The 16,641-nt window shown below is 49.2% G+C and overlaps 1 long non-coding RNA gene across 1 annotated transcript; it reads left to right on the top strand.

Moving 5' to 3' along the window:
• Positions 1–14,534: 14,534 nt before the first annotated feature.
• On the top strand, positions 14,535–16,051 carry LOC132445477 (uncharacterized). The gene is made up of 3 exons (XR_009522603.1): positions 14,535–14,718; positions 14,794–14,863; positions 14,945–16,051. It is a non-coding gene; the product is annotated as an uncharacterized LOC132445477 (long non-coding RNA).
• The last annotated feature ends 590 nt before the right edge of the window (positions 16,052–16,641 follow it).

The following is a 16,641-nucleotide window of genomic DNA, read 5'->3' as shown; positions in this document are numbered from 1 at the left end:
GCGTTCTATACATTATCCCTTATATTACACGGGTCATCTTAATGCTGTGGAAATCGCAAGGTCCAGTTTTAGAACGCGGCAATTTAACTATTTCTCTTCAGCCAATCACAGCACAGAACAACTTGTACGTCACGGCCTTACTCTCCCGGTACCGTACTGTCCACTCCAGCATAAAAATATCCGATTGAAATATCCGATATCCGGAGAATGACAAAACACAGTAACTCTAGCCTACTCTCAAGCAAAATAAAAATAAAACTAATTGCAAACCTAACTAATTGCAAACCTAACTAATCTAACCTAACCTACGCAAATAATGCTGTTGCGGCTCTCAGCTATGCCAGAGCGTTCACAGTTGCTAGGGAAACCACCTAGCGTCGCAGCCCGTTGCAGCGCGTTGCAGCCAGTGTGAACGGCCCAGTTTTAGAACGTCGCAGCCCGTCTCGTCGCAAGGAGTTGCGAGTTGCAAGCCGTTGCAAGGTGAATCTTTGGTCTGAACTGGGCTTAAAGCTTATATGTTGTCAGGGGTGTTTTTGATTATTGTGGAGGCTGTTCTCTAGGTTTATAAACAGTGCCAGGCCTACTTAATGTTTTTTTGGAGGTTCATAAACTGTTGATGTGAATAAACTATTTATGACATAGCAGAGGTGGTTAAACTCCATTTATTTGCGTTTAGCATCCACGACAGCCCTCCCCCTTTTTTTGCGTTAAAATATTTCACAAAAGGCAGTGCCCCCCTGCCGCGACCCATGCCCCTCCAGTAGATCTGCTCTGGAGCCGACTCTGTGCAGCTTCGTTTTGTGCCTTGAAGCTAGGCTAATTTGCACATGCAGGCAGTGGCCATGGTAGTGTGTTAGCTAAAGGCATACGTGCAGTATGTTAGAACATGGTTAAACTGATTGACATGTTTGGAGAAATAAGTTAAAGAGTTGATAAATGCATTCAATGAGGTTCATGTTTAAAAACAGCTAAAAGGCTAAAGTTAATTCATATGCAGTTTGCAGCTATTGCAGAGTTCATTCTGTGTGTACTTTTAAGATTATTATTTAAGTTTAATGCAATGGACAGTTTTCTGAGGGACAACTGTTTCCACTGGACTGATTCAACTGCTTCCACCACCATCGCTGTCACTGGATGCCATCATCTCTCATCGGACATCTGTTGCATGGACATTGTGCTCAAAATCCAGGCGGTGGTAGGAACGAAATTGAGGATCATTTTATTTTGATACTTTTTTAGTCTGAGTCCTCAGGTTTGCCTTCAAGTTTTTCTTATGGTTCTTGGGCACAAGACTAGTCCCATGCGGGATACATTTTTGGTTTATTTGAATTACTTCAAATAAATAAATACATAACTGTTATTCTGTCCCTTCATGATCACGTGTTTGGTGTGTGGGTTGGAGGTCTCATTAATCTAACGGTGTATTAAGATACAATCAATCTCCTTAACCAATCAAAATTGAACCTAGAATCTTAAGTAACCTGATAAAGACTTTAAGCATAGATACCCCACCTCTTGGGGTCATCAGAAGGTTACACAAACAGCCACCCAATGTTACTCTTCGAAATAGGATTTCCAATGTTGCGCCAAAGAGCTGCTATAAGCAAACGCCAGAACTTTAAAAACAGCCCAAAACATGGCCAAACATGTGACGCAGTAGATGTTTCCATGCGTGATTTGGGGTTTGGACAGAGCTTCTGGAACGCTTCTCAAGAATTCCCATGGTCAACCTCAGGCCCTCGCTCCCCCTCCTCCTGTAGTACGGTACGGATGGAGCAACTGGGAACCTTCCTCGCACACCGCTCATTCCTCCTCAGAGGGAGGTCTACAGGGAGCGAGGGCTATCGTTCTCTCTCCGAGGGTTAACAAACAACGTGGTTTGATGGAATCTCTTCATCTCTACACAAATACCTACAAATACATTTGAACAAATTCCTCAAATGTGGAGTGAAAGGAGTAGAAAAAGAAAGAAAGTCTTCTGTTGCCCTTCTGTAAATGCGGTGTGATAGTTAGTGCTGCTTGTTAAACCACACCACGGACTCAAAGGGACTGAGTGTGTTTCCTACAGCTACCACTGTAACTGCCCTATGGTGTATCACACATCTCCCTCTCTCGCTGCCAAATGAGGCCGCACGCCATCGGCCAGCGACGCTCCTCTGACTCACCCATCCCAGCGAACAATGGCTGCCATTGAAATCCCAGTGGGGGACTTAAATTGACAGCTGGAATCCATTATTGCTTCGCCCAGTAGCCATGACTACTCCACAAAAACTAAGCAGCATATATACTCATGAATGAAAGAGCGAAGGACGTATCGGAGCAGGGTGGAAGGAGGAACCATGACTCATGCCTGGTGGTTCTGAGCGCTCTTCGTGGTGGAACCGAAACTTCAACAGACCCTTTAGAGCGGTGCGTGTTTGGGCCTTGACTCACTGTACAGTCGCCTTTTCCACTGCCGCTGCTCCACCAGTGGTATTTACCTTGAGGACTTAAAATTTCCAAGATTTAGATAAATAAGGCAGCTCCCCAGACATCTGGAAATCATTTGTGCTCATCAGGCTTACGTTTGTGTTTCCCGGCATGCTAATGCCATTTGCTGTACTCTGAGGGTGTTTGAAAGGGCTTACACCATACATCAAGCCCCCGCCGCGTCCAATTCAACACTGAAATACTGTTGACAAGCCTGACCGATAGTGTATACAGGACACACAAGCTCCCCGCTCTTTCTAAACCTCAACCCTTTTCAAACCCCCGTCCCAATTTATGACGAGGTATAACAGAAACAACACAGAGTTGTTTTAACTCACAGCGTGACTTGGCCTTATCCCTTATAATCACTGCACAGGATCACTGCAGGAAGAAAACCCACAACTCACTGTGTTTCAGGCTCAGAGGACAGTGTATCGGGTCTGCGCGCCCAGGCTGAGGAACTGCTGCATGAAGTCGGAGTTGTAACGAATGCCTACATTTTTTATCTCACGGAAGAGAGATAAAAAAATGTTAAAGGGAAACTTCACCCATTTCCATTAAGCTTTATATCGTTAGAAACCCACTCATATTTTTGAATGGTCGTGCATCATTCCTTTATTTTCTGGAGAGACTGGAGAGATCCGTATCGATCTCCAACACTTCCTGTTTAAGATGACGCAATATGACGATTTTTGCGTAGAAGTAAATAGGAAGTGTAGGGGAGGATTCTCGTAAGACTACAAGCAATAGTCCCACCGGTCCCACCAAAAAATCACTTTCTGCCTTTTCTCGTTCAAGACGGCACCAAATTTGAATTTTATTTTATTATTCGACTACATATAGGACCCAATTTCAATACATATTCATGCCTCCACCGGTGAAATGCTCCTTTAAGAAAAACCTATATTATATTTTGCAAAGGTTTGTGAAAGACTTGGGCCCCAGGTACCAGGGCCATTTTAAACTAACAGGAAACAGGTTTTCGGCAATTCCCCAAACATCCCCCAACATGTCATTTTACCTTTCTAAACTGTATGCTGTTAATTTTTTCTAAAATGTTATTGACTTTTAGTGCAACGACTCAAAATGTGATGTATTTCACCATGTCAAGCAGTACAGTCTAGTTCTATAATAAGGCGTGTAGACGCAGGCACCTGGGAGAGTCCATCACGCATGACTGTGATCTTGACCCCAGATAGCAGAGCATGGCGGTGGTTCCTCAAGGAAATGACTCGCGTTCTATAAGCTGTATCCGAGTGGCTATGGGCTGAAGGATCACAGTGAGTTGAGGCTATGGTAAAAAAGACACTAGTAAACATCGCTGAAGCTGTTCTTCATGATAACTTCCATTTCAGTAGTTCTTACATTTCAATCGTTTTTTTCTCTAATGTTGGACATTAATAAAAAACGAATATTAACAATTTATTTATTGTATGTGTAAATTAAAAGATGTTGAATGCACAATAAATGCAAAACTAGGCTCTCTTCTGTAGATTCCAGCAAAGTTCAGAAAGAAAAAGGACAAGGTTTTACAACTGTTTATACAACCCGGTATCACGCAATTGCGTGCTCCTGCGCACGAACGTTAATCTATTGAAGCGTGTTCCCGAGCACGATAGTCCGACTTTTTGCGTGTTACACAAAACGAAATGTAAACCAATGCATTCTGAATGGGAGTGTTCTAAGACAATTAACGTGCTCCACAAAACGGTACGAGAGAGAGAGAAAGAGAGAGCGGGAGGGACAGAGAGAGAGAGAGAGAGAGAGAGCAGAGAGAGGCTTCAGAAAGGGTGTGCGCAGATAGTACAGTGCACCCTAGTTATGTTTATGCCAAAACCTATATATATAATTAGGCTGTGTAAATTGCAATAAGTTAAGAACACAACTTCGCACGTTGAGCACACAGCCGTGTGACTCGTTTATTTTGTAAAAAAGAAAACCGGAAAACAAAGCGTGCTGAAGGTAAACAAATCCAGCATGGTCTGTGACGTCATGAGACGCACGTAATCCTTAGGGACCGCGATCCCTGAACCACCAAGAACGTAAATGACATGCAGTAAACAACAACACAATTGAAAGAACAACACATAACGAAATACTGTAGGTGAATTATGTTACGGTCACTACAAGGCTATAATTATATTATTTAGCGTGTAATGAGACAATCTATAGCCAAATTGTCGAAGATGCCCGAGAATCTTCGGGGATATCAGCATGGGAAATCGGCGAATCAGACCCATGAAGGGGGGGGGGGGGGGGGGGAGGACACGTTCTATTTCATGTAGGCTACGCCGTCTAGGCTTCGCCTTACGCCTCGTGCCCACTGCACCGTCAGTCAACGGACGTGGGAAGGCGTGGCTGACGGATGGGGGAGTAGTCTTTGCAGAGGCAACCGTCAGCCAATCAAATCGCTTCGCCGGGTTCTTCCCGCTTCTTCCTGCTTGTTGCGAGGCAAGATGACCCGCTTTCCCGCTTTCCAGTATCGTCAGAGCCCGAGTCGCGTCACAGTGCTTGAAATTTGCATACGCGATCTGATTGGATGACGGATCCGTCGCGGCCGAAAAAGTTGAACATTTTTCAACTTTTTGACGGTGGCGAACGCTCCAAGTCAACGGACGGATCCACAATGCATTGCGCGACCGTCCCCATTCAAAGTCAATGGGCAACGGACAACTGACGGAGGTAGTGGGCACGGGGCGTTATGGGCTTGTCCCGTGCGCGCGTCTGCGCGCGCTGAAAATTCAAACTATGCACCTATCAGCGTGGGCACCGCCCACATTTCCCACGGTATCGTGTCTATATAACGCGGTGTATACCGTCGCTCATCCTCCCTTTTCTTTCAGCACTTGTGCTTATCAGCGAGAAATTGAGAACTACAATTAAGAAGATGAGAACTTCAACACGGATCTCCCAAGCCGGTGGCAGCGGCTCGGGCGAGGCCGCGGACAAACGGCCATTTTCAGGGCCACCTGAGAGCGCTCCTAGAGCTAGGTCCTTTTCAGGACTCCTATGCGCCTCCTGTCCCGCCTCCCTGGCACCGGGTGACGGGCACTTGGCGTGCTTTTGGTGCCTCGGCGCCGACCACGCCGCGGCTGCTATGGCGGCCCCCGTCTCCTGTGTCGCCTGCCGGGAGCTGCCTGAAGAGGGGATCCTCTCCAGGCATCTCTTCTTTTCCCCTGCGGTGGAAATGGCTGACGCCATCGACCTGTTCGGACCTGACGTCGATGATGGCATCATCGACGCCTCCCTGGACGACGTCTTCGGCGACTCGGCGTCCGGTTTTTCCCGCTCTCGGGTTACAACCGCCACCGTCATACAACACGAGGGTCCGCGCCGGATGACCGATCTCTTCCGGGAGATCATGGGTGAGGCGGCGGCCATCAAAGGGATTCCCATGCCGGTCCCGCCTCTCGCCCCCGTATCTGACGATATGCAGGGCGAGTGCTTTCGCACCCCATCTTTTTCCCGGCGGGTTACCCAGTGCCCCTTGTTCCCGCCTTTGCAGCACTTGTTTATTGCTGCCGGTGAGGACCCTTCGACCCTGAAGGCTCCGGTAAGATCCTACACGGATTTCACCAACGTGGAGGGGTGGGCCGATACTCAGGCGAGCCTCCCTCGCCTGGAGCCTCCCCTGGCAGCGCTTCTCTGTCCGGGCGCCGGGCTCCTTAACGAAAAGCCGCTGCCCCCCGACCGCCTCCAGAAGCAGATTGTCGGCCTAACGGACAGGGTGTTCGTTTGTGCCTCTCAATCCGCGGCGGCGGTCAACAACATCGCCCTGCTCTCCTCTGCCATGGTCTCCTTGTCGGCTGACAGGGAGGCCTACGGCCCGGAGGAAGCCGCGAGATGGCTGGCGGTTTCCCGCTTTTCCAGCGCCATCCTCCAGCTATGCCAGCCGATAGCCGTTTCGGCCGGCCAGCATATGGCGTGGGCTACCATGATTCAAAGGGTCATATGGCTCTCCCACACTGCGGTGCCGGAACGAGAGCGGGCCAGCCTCGTCCAGGGTCCACTAGCGCCGGATGGCCTATTTGGTCCCAGGTTCTCCGAGGTGCTCGCGCACCAGCAGTCAGTCCGTGAGAATCGTTCCCGGTTCGGGACGATTCTCACGGGCTCCTCCCGCCAGCAGGCTGAGAGGAAGCGCGGTCTAGGCCGGTCCCAGCGTTCCATGGGACCGCCTCCGACTCCAGCCCCGGTGCAGCAGCCGCAGCCGCCGCGCACGGGGAGAGCAGCAGCGCCACGGACCGGGAAGTTCCGGACGCTTGCTCCTACTTTTTCTTTCCCTATTAAAGAAAAGAGTAAAGACCGTTCGGCCGAACGGCAGTACATGGTACCTAAAGAGCGATATTCCCCAGGCCACCTGCGTCCTACGCTTGTGGTGCGCTCCTCCATGTTGCCTATTTCCCCCTCTCAGCCCGGTGGCTGTAGGGTGACGGTCGGACGGCGTGTTCACATGGCCTCTGGTTCACCTGCTTCTAAGAAGCGGCGTCCCTTGGAGCCTCATGGACGGATCAGAGACTCGTTGCACGAGCCCGTGGATACGGCCGCTTGTACCGGTCTCCTGGTTCCCCACATTATAGGTGAGGAGATGGGTCCGCGCGCTGTGGCTACAGCCTGCGGACAGCGCATGCGCACAGGTGCTGCGGCCGGACGGCTCGCTCCCTGTTCAGCAGGCACGAGCGCGACGTCTAGACAGCTCGTTGTTTTTACAGCTGCTAGTTCTGGTACGTCTCCTACGCTCGCTGAGCCTCCTCCCTTTCGTGGGAAGCCCCCCTTGGTTCACACGCAGTGTGGAGGCGGTAGGGGCAGAGGAATACGGGTTATTCCTGGACGGTCTTCCTCAGCTGTCGGCTCGCCCTCTCTCCAACCGCTATGCGTGTTGGCAAGAGCGGTGCGTTCTGCCATCGTGGTTGGACACCACGTTGAGATGGGGCCATCCCATACATCCCATACATACCCCCACCCTTTATGGGGTTGGTGGAGACCACGCTACGGGACCCGGCTGCGAGCACGGCTCTGGCAGCAGAGGTGGCACGTCTCTTGGTAAAGGGGGCCATCACTGTCGTTCCCCCCCACGAGTCTCACCTAGGTTTTTATTCCCGCTACTTCCTGGTTTCCAAGAAGTCAGGGGAAATGAGACCTATTCTGGATCTTCGCGTGTTCAACAGATTCGTTGCCACGAGGAAGTTCAGAATGCTCACGGTCGGAGCATTGTTCCGGTGTGTGAGAGAGGGCGATTGGTTCACATCCCTGGATCTCAAGGATGCTTACTTCCACGTCCCTGTTCGGCAGGCGCACAGGAAGTTTCTCCGCTTTGCCTTTATGGGGATGGCGTACGAGTACCAGTGTCTGCCGTTCGGCTATTCCCTGGCTCCGCGCACCTTCTCGAAGTGTGTGGAGACGGCGTTGGAACCGCTCAGACGTCAGGGAAAGAGGATTCTCTTCTACCTAGACGATCTGCTTATTCTGAGCAACTCAGAAGAGACCGCGAGAAGGGACACCATGTTGGTGATAAACCATCTCTCCTTCCTGGGTTTTGCCATCAACTGGGAGAAGAGCTCCCCGCTCCCCAGCCGGAAGACAGTCTACTTGGGGCTTTGCCTAGACTCAGCCACCATGATTGCGATGCTTTCGCCTCCTCGGCGAGACGCCATCCTGTCGGCGCTCTCCCGTTTTCACGTTCGCAGAAACGTGACCGCACTGTCCACCATGCGCCTGTTGGGGCTGATGGCAGCTGCCCACCCCGTGGTCCCCCTGGGTCTGCTTTTTATGCGCAGACTCCAGCGGTGGTTTGCTCGCCAACGGTTGGACCCCAGGCGACACAAGCTCAGGGTGCTCCTCGTCCCCCGTTCGGTGTCGCCAGACCTGGAATATTGGAAAGGACCCTCCGCCCTTCTCAAGGGTGTTCCCCTGGGCAGGGTGGCGTCCTACGTAGTGGTCTTCACGGACGCCTCGTTGACGGGTTGGGGAGGAACGTGCCTCTCTCACTCGGTCGGAGACGAGTGGCGCACGCCCCCTACAGCACACATAAATGTGTTCCTCACAGCTCGACGCTGTGAGGAAAGTGCTGTTGCATTTCTTTCACCTGGTGCGCGGCCGCCACGTTCTGATCAGGACAGACAGCGTGTCGGCGGCGGCGTACATCAACAGACAGGGGGGAGTCCGCTCCCCTGCTCTCCACCGAAAGGCGGTCGAGCTCTGGCTTTGGGCTCATCAGTATCTCCGCAGTCTGAGAGCCATGCATATCGCGGGCGCCCAGAACTTTGGGGCGGACCTCATGTCTCGAGGCGGTCCCCGCCGAGACGAGTGGTGGTTACATCCCGACATTGTCAGACTGATCTGGCAGAGGTTCGGGACAGCGCAGGTGGACCTCTTCGCGTCCCGGGAGAACACGCACTGCAGGTGGTGGTTCTCCCTCAGCCCTCGGGATCTTCCCCCGTTGGGGGTAGATGCGTTGGCACACACACCTTGGCCGCGGGCTCTCTTGTATGCGTTTTCCCCCGCTCCAGCTGATCCTTCCTCTTCTGGAACGGGTCAGACAGGAGAGACTGTCCCTGATATTAGTGGCCCCGGAGAACCGTTCAGCTCTGTGGTTTCCAGAGCTGGCCGTGCTCTCGCGGTCGGCGCCTTGGCCAGTACCATTCAGGCCGGATGCGCTTTCACAGGCCCACGGGACGGTGCACCACCCGCCCGATGTCTCGGGACGGCTGTTGGTTTGGCTCCTGAGAGGTTGATCCTGCAGGGCAAAGGTTTGCCTGAGACGGTTATCAACACTATTCAGAGTGCTCGTGCGCCTTCTACTTCTTCCCTCTATGCGGCGAAGTGGTGCGCCTTCTCTAATTGGTGTGAGACGAACCACGCTGTCCCATCTCAATGCGAGGTGGGAAGCGTGCTTTCGTTTCTGCAAAACTTATTGGAAAAAGGTTTGGCCTTCTCCACTATCAAGGTCAATGCGGCAGCCGTTTCGGCTGGCCATGCAGGCTGTGATGGTGGACCGATCTTCAGCCATCCACTGGTCAAGAGATTCTTGCGTGGGGCTAGACGGGTTAGGCCTGTTTGACGCGTGCTTACACCACGCTGGGATCTCCCCACCGTGTTGCGCGGATTGTCCAGGGATCCTTTCGAGCCTCTCTCTCAGGCCCCTTTGGATGCCCTGTCATTTAAGACGGCGCTCTTGTTGGCCTTGGTTTCTGCCAAGCGGGCCGGTGAGCTAACCGCTCTGTCTGTCAGCCCGAGTTGCTTGTTGCTAAACGAGGACAGCTCCTTCGCGTTGCTCAGACCTAATCCTGCGTTCCTCCCGAAGAACATTAATAGTTCTTTTCGGTCGAGGGATATTGTGCTTAAGGCTTTTCACCCCCCGCCTCATTCTAGTGAGGCGGAGGCGGAGTTGCATCTCCTGTGCCCGGTTCGGGCGTTGGCTATGTCCGTGAATCGCTCGGCAGCGTTCCGCTCCACACAACAGTTGTTTGTGTGTTATAGCGACGCTAGCAGGGGCCGCGCTCTCTCTAAGCAGCGGTTTTCTCGCTGGGTATGTGAGGGTGTTTGCCTAGCCTACTCTCGGCAGGGCTTGGCGCCACCGTTGGGCGTTAAAGCTCACTCCACACGGAGCGTGGCCGCTTCAACGGCTCTACTCAAGGGCGTTTCGGTGGAAGACATCTGCGCGGCTGCGTCTTGGTCTTCCCCCGGCCCCTTTGTCCGTTTTTACATGTTAGACATGTCCAGGGGCTCACTCGGCAACTCTGTGCTAGAGTCCGGGACCCCTTTTACGGCTTAAGAATATAGACATGTTCTTTAAAGCGTCGTGGTTGGATTTCCTCTCGCCGGCTGGCGAGTTGGACTTGATTACCAGTCTTACTCTCCCACCTTTTTTCAAATGAAAAACAGGCTAGGGGGTTTTCTATTGGCTCGCCAATTGTCTGGTGGTTTTGTTTACCAGTATGGCACTCCCGCCGTTTTCTTCAAATAAGAAACGGCCGAGAGAGTCCCATTATTGGAGAGCCGAATTCCGTAGCTCCGCCCCCGGTGGTAGCGGACCTAATGGAAACCTAGTTGCTCTGGTTTTTCTTTTCCTTTCATGGGTTCCATGAAGCACGGAATAGAGCCGGAGTCTTTACAGACTCACTTTTTTCTCCCTTGATCATTGCCTTGCTTGATCTAGGAGGAATTAGTTTTTTATAAAGCTGTTGTGTTTTACACTTCCTTGGCTTTTTGAGTCTTAATGTGTTCTGGTGACTTAGGTCTTTTTGACTGGGGTCCAGCAGGAGTACATTGATCGGGCTCCGCTCGCAGCTTCACCTTAGCCCATAAGGCGAAGCCTAGACGGCGTAGCCTACATGAAATAGAACGATAGTTATGTTATTATAACTCTAGTTCTATGATTGTAGGCGTAGCCGTCTAGTTTCCCACCTGCTGTACCCTCCAATTGCTGAAAGAAAAGCTTGGAGGATGAGCGACGGTATACACCGCGTTATATAGACACGATACCGTGGGAAATGTGGGCGGTGCCCACGCTGATAGGTGCATAGTTTAAATTTTCAGCGCGCGCAGACGCGCGCACGGGACAAGCCCATAAGGCGAAGCCTAGACGGCTACGCCTACAATCATAGAACTAGAGTTATAATAACATAACTATCGTTTGTTGAGGGGGGGGGGGAGACACGTTTGTAGGGGGGTGGCACGCTCGACAACGAGAGTTGGTTTTTATTGAACGCTCGACAACGAGAGTTGTTTTTTATTGAACGAGACTTCAACACGGAACAGCTGCACGAAACGATGGTCACGTCACTCTCGGTGACGGTGTCGACAATAATGAACACACGAACAATGTTAATAGAACAACACACAACCACATAACATCCCGAACCCATTAACCCCACTTAATCCTAACAACAAAACAAGTTAACAAAAGCCCCATTTGTCAACTGAGAACCCCAATTCCCAGAATCCCCCGCGGCTCCGGAACACGGCGTAGCTTATATTAATCTTTATTATCTGAATGGGAAATGCAATATTTTAGGACAGATACACCATTAAACGCGTTTCTAATGACATTTCTAGCGAGAAATGTACATTTTCCTTACATAATCTTCAGTCAGTGAATGTGTATGATCTTTATTAATCTTTATTATCTGAATGGGAAATGCAATATTTTAGGACAGATACACCATTAAACGCGTTTCTAATGACTTTTCTAGCGAGAAATGTACATTTTCCTTACATAATCTTCAGTCAGTGAATGTGTATGATCTTTATTAATCTTTATTATCTGAATGGGAAATGCAATATTTAAGGACCGATTCACCGTTAAACGTGTTTCTAATAACATTTCTAGCGAGAAATATACTTTTTACTTGCATAAACTTCAGTCAGTGATTGTGTCTGATCTTTAGTTTTATAGTTATTAGGATTTGATCGGCTCGCTCGCATGTTTCAACGACGTCAGGTTGCTTTCGCTAAACTAGCAGCTCAAGTGCTTCCTGCGTTTGTGTTATTAAACTGTTACTTTATGTAACTTTTAATGATATCATCTTGTTAGAAACACGTATATCTGAGAGCCAACCCAGTCGCCAAAAGCATACGTTGACAGTGTACTTTTCGTGAACACTGGATTACGTCGCATTTCAACATAAAATAGCGTGTTATACACACACACACACACGCACGCACACGCACAGACACACACACACACAAGCACACACAAGCACACACACGCACGCACAGACACACAGACACAGACACAGACACACACACAGACACACACACACACACACACACACACACACGCACACGCACACGCACACACGCACACGGTGCATTTTGCTGCTAAAACAACAACAAAAAAATATTCCCTCAAATATTATTACTTTCAAAACGTTGGCCAAAATGGCCAATAATATCATTTTTTATTTGGGATGCTTTTAGGACATTTTGGGTGGATTTTGAACGGTATGTGGGGGGCACGTTTTTTTGCAGGACCTGGCAACCCTGCGCTGTTGCCCGAGATCTGGATCCACCCCGGCGTGGTGCCGTCTCCTTTTGACCTTTTGACCCCAGACTTCTGGGGGAATAGCTGAATCAATTCATTAGTCAATCAGAAGCATGTAAATATCGTCCCGGTGGCGTAAGAGGACGAACAAGGTGTCCTTCAACATCTACGCTTCCAGGAGATTGCAACGGTGCCACACATGAGCATATTCGAACATGTTTAATGGTAGTAATTAGCTGTCGAAATTGGAGGCCTTAATCAATACTGAGCAGCTATTGATTTGCTTCCCGATAAAGATTTGTCACAAATGACATGTTATTTAGCATCTACACGTTGAGCTGAGTCCAATGACACCAAGAACGACACTCTAGCTAATGGTAACATGTATTTTACATGGTACACCTAGGTCTAGGACATGATCTCGGTGTAGCAAGAGGCCGAGCTTGATCTCATTGGACTCAGCTTAACGTGTAGATGCTAATTAACATGCAATTTGTCAAAAATCTCCATCGGGAAGCAAATCTATAGCTGGTCATTATTGATAAAGGCCTCCAAAATCGACAGCTAATTACTACCCCGAAACATATTCAAATATGATCATGTGTGGCACTGTTGCAATCGTCTCGAAACGTAGATGTCAAAGGACACCTTGTTTGCTCTGTTGCACCACCGGGAAGATATTTTCATACTTCTAATGGATTGACGAAAGGTGATATCAAGAGATTTATAGAATATTCCCATTCACATTATGATTCTTCGTCGTAACATCCGACCAAACATCCTTTACATTCACAGAGCGAAGATTATGAAAGTCCAGGCTCAGCAAGTGCTCCATCTCGTTGCACCTGCACCCAGCGGCTCGCTTGCAAGATTTTGGCCTGAAGTTCTTCCCAGACCTACACCCTAGCCATCCAACATGCATATCTGAGAATCAGGCCTCTCTTTAATAATGACAAAAATTTATGAGAGAAACACACATTAACTTTTTGTTATCTCATAAGCGGCGTGGTGCCGGCTCCTTTTGACCTTTTGACCCCCGACTTCAAAAACGTGGCCACAGGCCAGCTGTGTCTACACACCTTTAGCCACAAATGTACACCTCCATCCCACAAAAAATGGGGACTAGAAACTAACCTCTGTCTTATGTACATTTACTGTACTGTTGGAGGTCACGCCCCTTTGCCGACCTTTTCGAGATTGCTAGGGATGCTAAAATGTTTACACACATTTCCCGGGGCCCCGTGTACGACATATCCGAGATTTGGAGTTCTAGCCCTTAGAGAAAAAAAGTTTTCCCAAATGGAGTGTCATTTGGACAAAGCCCCTCAGAAGTGTAGCCTGCAAGGCCTAATGGTTCAGAATGTGGTGGAAAAACAGTTTTTGAGATAGGAAGGTCCGACCGCCCTGAAATTTTCGGTCCAAGTTTCGGTGCGGAGGTCCCAGTTAGGCCCTAGAATAAGGTATTAAAATTTCAGGGCGGTCGGACCAGTGTTCACGAAAAGTACACTGTCAACGTATGCTTTTGGCGACTGGGTTGGCTCTCAGATATACGTGTTTCTAACAAGATGATATCATTAAAAGTTACATAAAGTAACAGTTTAATAACACAAACGCAGGAAGCACGTGAGCTGCTAGTTTAGCGAAAGCAACCTGACGTCGTTGAAACATGCGAGCGAGCCGATCAAATCCTAATAACTATAAAACTAAAGATCAGACACAATCACTGACTGAAGATTATGCAAGTAAAAAGTATATTTCTCGCTAGAAATGTTATTAGAAACAAGTTTAACGGTGAATCGGTCCTAAAATATTGCATTTCCCATTCAGATAATAAAGATTAATAAAGATCATACACATTCACTGACTGAAGATTATGTAAGGAAAATGTACATTTCTCGCTAGAAAAGTCATTAGAAACGCGTTTAATGGTGTATCTGTCCTAAAATATTGCATTTCCCATTCAGATAATAAAGATCAATATAAGCTACGCCGTGTTCCGGAGCCGCGGGGGATTCTGGGAATTGGGGTTCTCAGTTGACGAATGGGGCTTTTGTTAACTTGTTTTGTTGTTAGTGTAGTGATATGAGGCAATACGGCTATTTGGACACAGACTTCTATTACACCACGCCCACTCCGGCCCGTTCGCCAATCATTGCTTGTCGAGGGGATAAAAGTAGGCCGTGCCCTTCCTCCTGAACTCTCGCTTCCTGCCTCTTCGGCCCGTCCATTTCCGGGTCGTTGCCCTCGCCGCTCACCTCAGAGCACAGGTAGGCTCACCTCCGCATGCTGTGTTGCGTACATTCATCAGCGGTTTACTAAAACTCAAACCCTTACTATAATAGATCTGCCGAGATCCTCATCACAATCGGGGCAATGTATTGGGGTCGTTTACCGCCGCTGACCAGAGCATAGGTGAGTCATGTTGAGCGTGTTGTTGTTGTTTGCCTGTTGGTCTGGTGCTAGGCTCACTTTGCGCTCCTCTCCCTTCAACAGTCTGCTTGTCGCATGGTGCGTGGTGGCTGTCTCCCCCGCTACGCCGATACTCTTCACCCCTCTCCCTCTTTAGAAGGGACGCATAATGATCAGACTGAGAACCGGGATTAAGAACGCAAAACCGAGAATACCTTCCTTGGTTATTTACTGATTGTCGCTTAATTGTCATTGCTGCTGCTTCGTTGCCACTTCCGCCGACTTGGTTCGGGGCTCTGTCTACTGCCCCTGGTCGGCTTGCCTCCAGCTGCTAGCCCTGTGGCCCGCTGCTGCTGTGCGTGGTGCGGTGTGTGCCTGACCTGTGTGGCTGCCGCTCGGGTGTGCCGCTGCGAGCTCCGCCTGGACTCACCCCTGGTTTGGAGTGTGTGTGTGCGTGTGTGTGTGCGTTTTGAGTTAATCTCTTAAGTTTTGTGTCGTTGTTCATTTAATTTTCATTTGGAAGGGAAACTTCTCAATCTGAGCCCTTGTTTATTTTTGTTTAAAACATATGTTATGTTTACTTGTTGAGTTGATATCTCTGGTCCGAGGCTTTTTAATTTTCTTGTTTTCTTTCATTTTGAGTGATTTTTGGTTATTGCAAATTAATACTCTTTAGTTTATTGATTTGATTTGTTATGTGATATTGTCTGTCAGTTGTGAGCCCTCCTAACTGTGCCCCTTTCTCGTAGAGCTGAAGGCCGACGGTGGTGGCGGTGGTCCTCCTGGGTGGTGGTGGTGATCCTTCGTGTGCGTGTGCTTTGTTTTAGATTTTATTCATTTGGACTTCACGTTTTTGCTGTGTGTGTGAGGTGCCCTTGTTTCTTTCGTTGGATTTAATTTCCCCCTGACGACCACTCTCCCAGCCGGTAAGCCTCAGCTTGCACCTACGTCCTTCCCCAGTTGGGCTTACTTCTCTTTTTCATCTTTTATGCCAAACTGTGTTTATAATAATAAAATGCTTTGTTATATTTGAACTCTGTCTCCCGCCCTCCCTGATTGAACGAACCTGATAGTCTTATCGTCAGAGGTGACAATTATACTCGTAGTGTATAGGTCCTTGGGCCCTAACCCAAGGTGGCGTTGTCGGTAACAGAGAAAATACTCTGACATAAAATAGTAAAGCCTCCTCGTGTCGCCACATTAGGATTAAGTGGGGTTAATGGGTTCGGGATGTTATGTGGTTGTGTGTTGTTCTATTAACATTGCTCGTGTGTCCATTATTGTCGACACCGTCACCGAGAGTGACGTGACCATCGTTTCGTGCAGCTGTTCCGTGTTGAAGTCTCGTTCAATAAAAACCAACTCTCGTTGTCGAGCGTTCAATAAAAACCAACTCTCGTTGTCGAGCGTGCCCCCCCCCTACAAACGTGTCTCCCCCCCTCAACAAACGTGTCCCCCCCCCCTTCAACTAACGTGTCCCCCCCCCCCTTCATGGGTCTGATTCGCCGATTTCCCATGCTGATATCCCCGAAGATTCTCGGGCATCTTCGACAATTTGGCTATAGATTGTCTCATTACACGCTAAATAATATAATTATAGCCTTGTAGTAGGGCTGGGCGATTTTTTCGGTTTAATCGATTAATTTGCATTTTTTCTTTCCTACGGTTTGTGAAATGGCTGAACCGAAAAATCGCGATTTAAAAACAGTTCTAGACTCTTCCGATTTGTTTTATTTTGTTTAGACTCTGTAGTAGCCTCCTCTCTCACTTTCCAGAACGCG

Source organism: Gadus macrocephalus, chromosome 17, assembly GCF_031168955.1.
Source record: "Gadus macrocephalus chromosome 17, ASM3116895v1".
In the NCBI taxonomy this organism is placed as follows: Eukaryota; Metazoa; Chordata; class Actinopteri; order Gadiformes; family Gadidae; genus Gadus; species Gadus macrocephalus.
The sequence above is the reverse complement of the archived record's forward strand: the minus strand, read 5'-3'. Positions and strand labels throughout refer to the sequence as shown.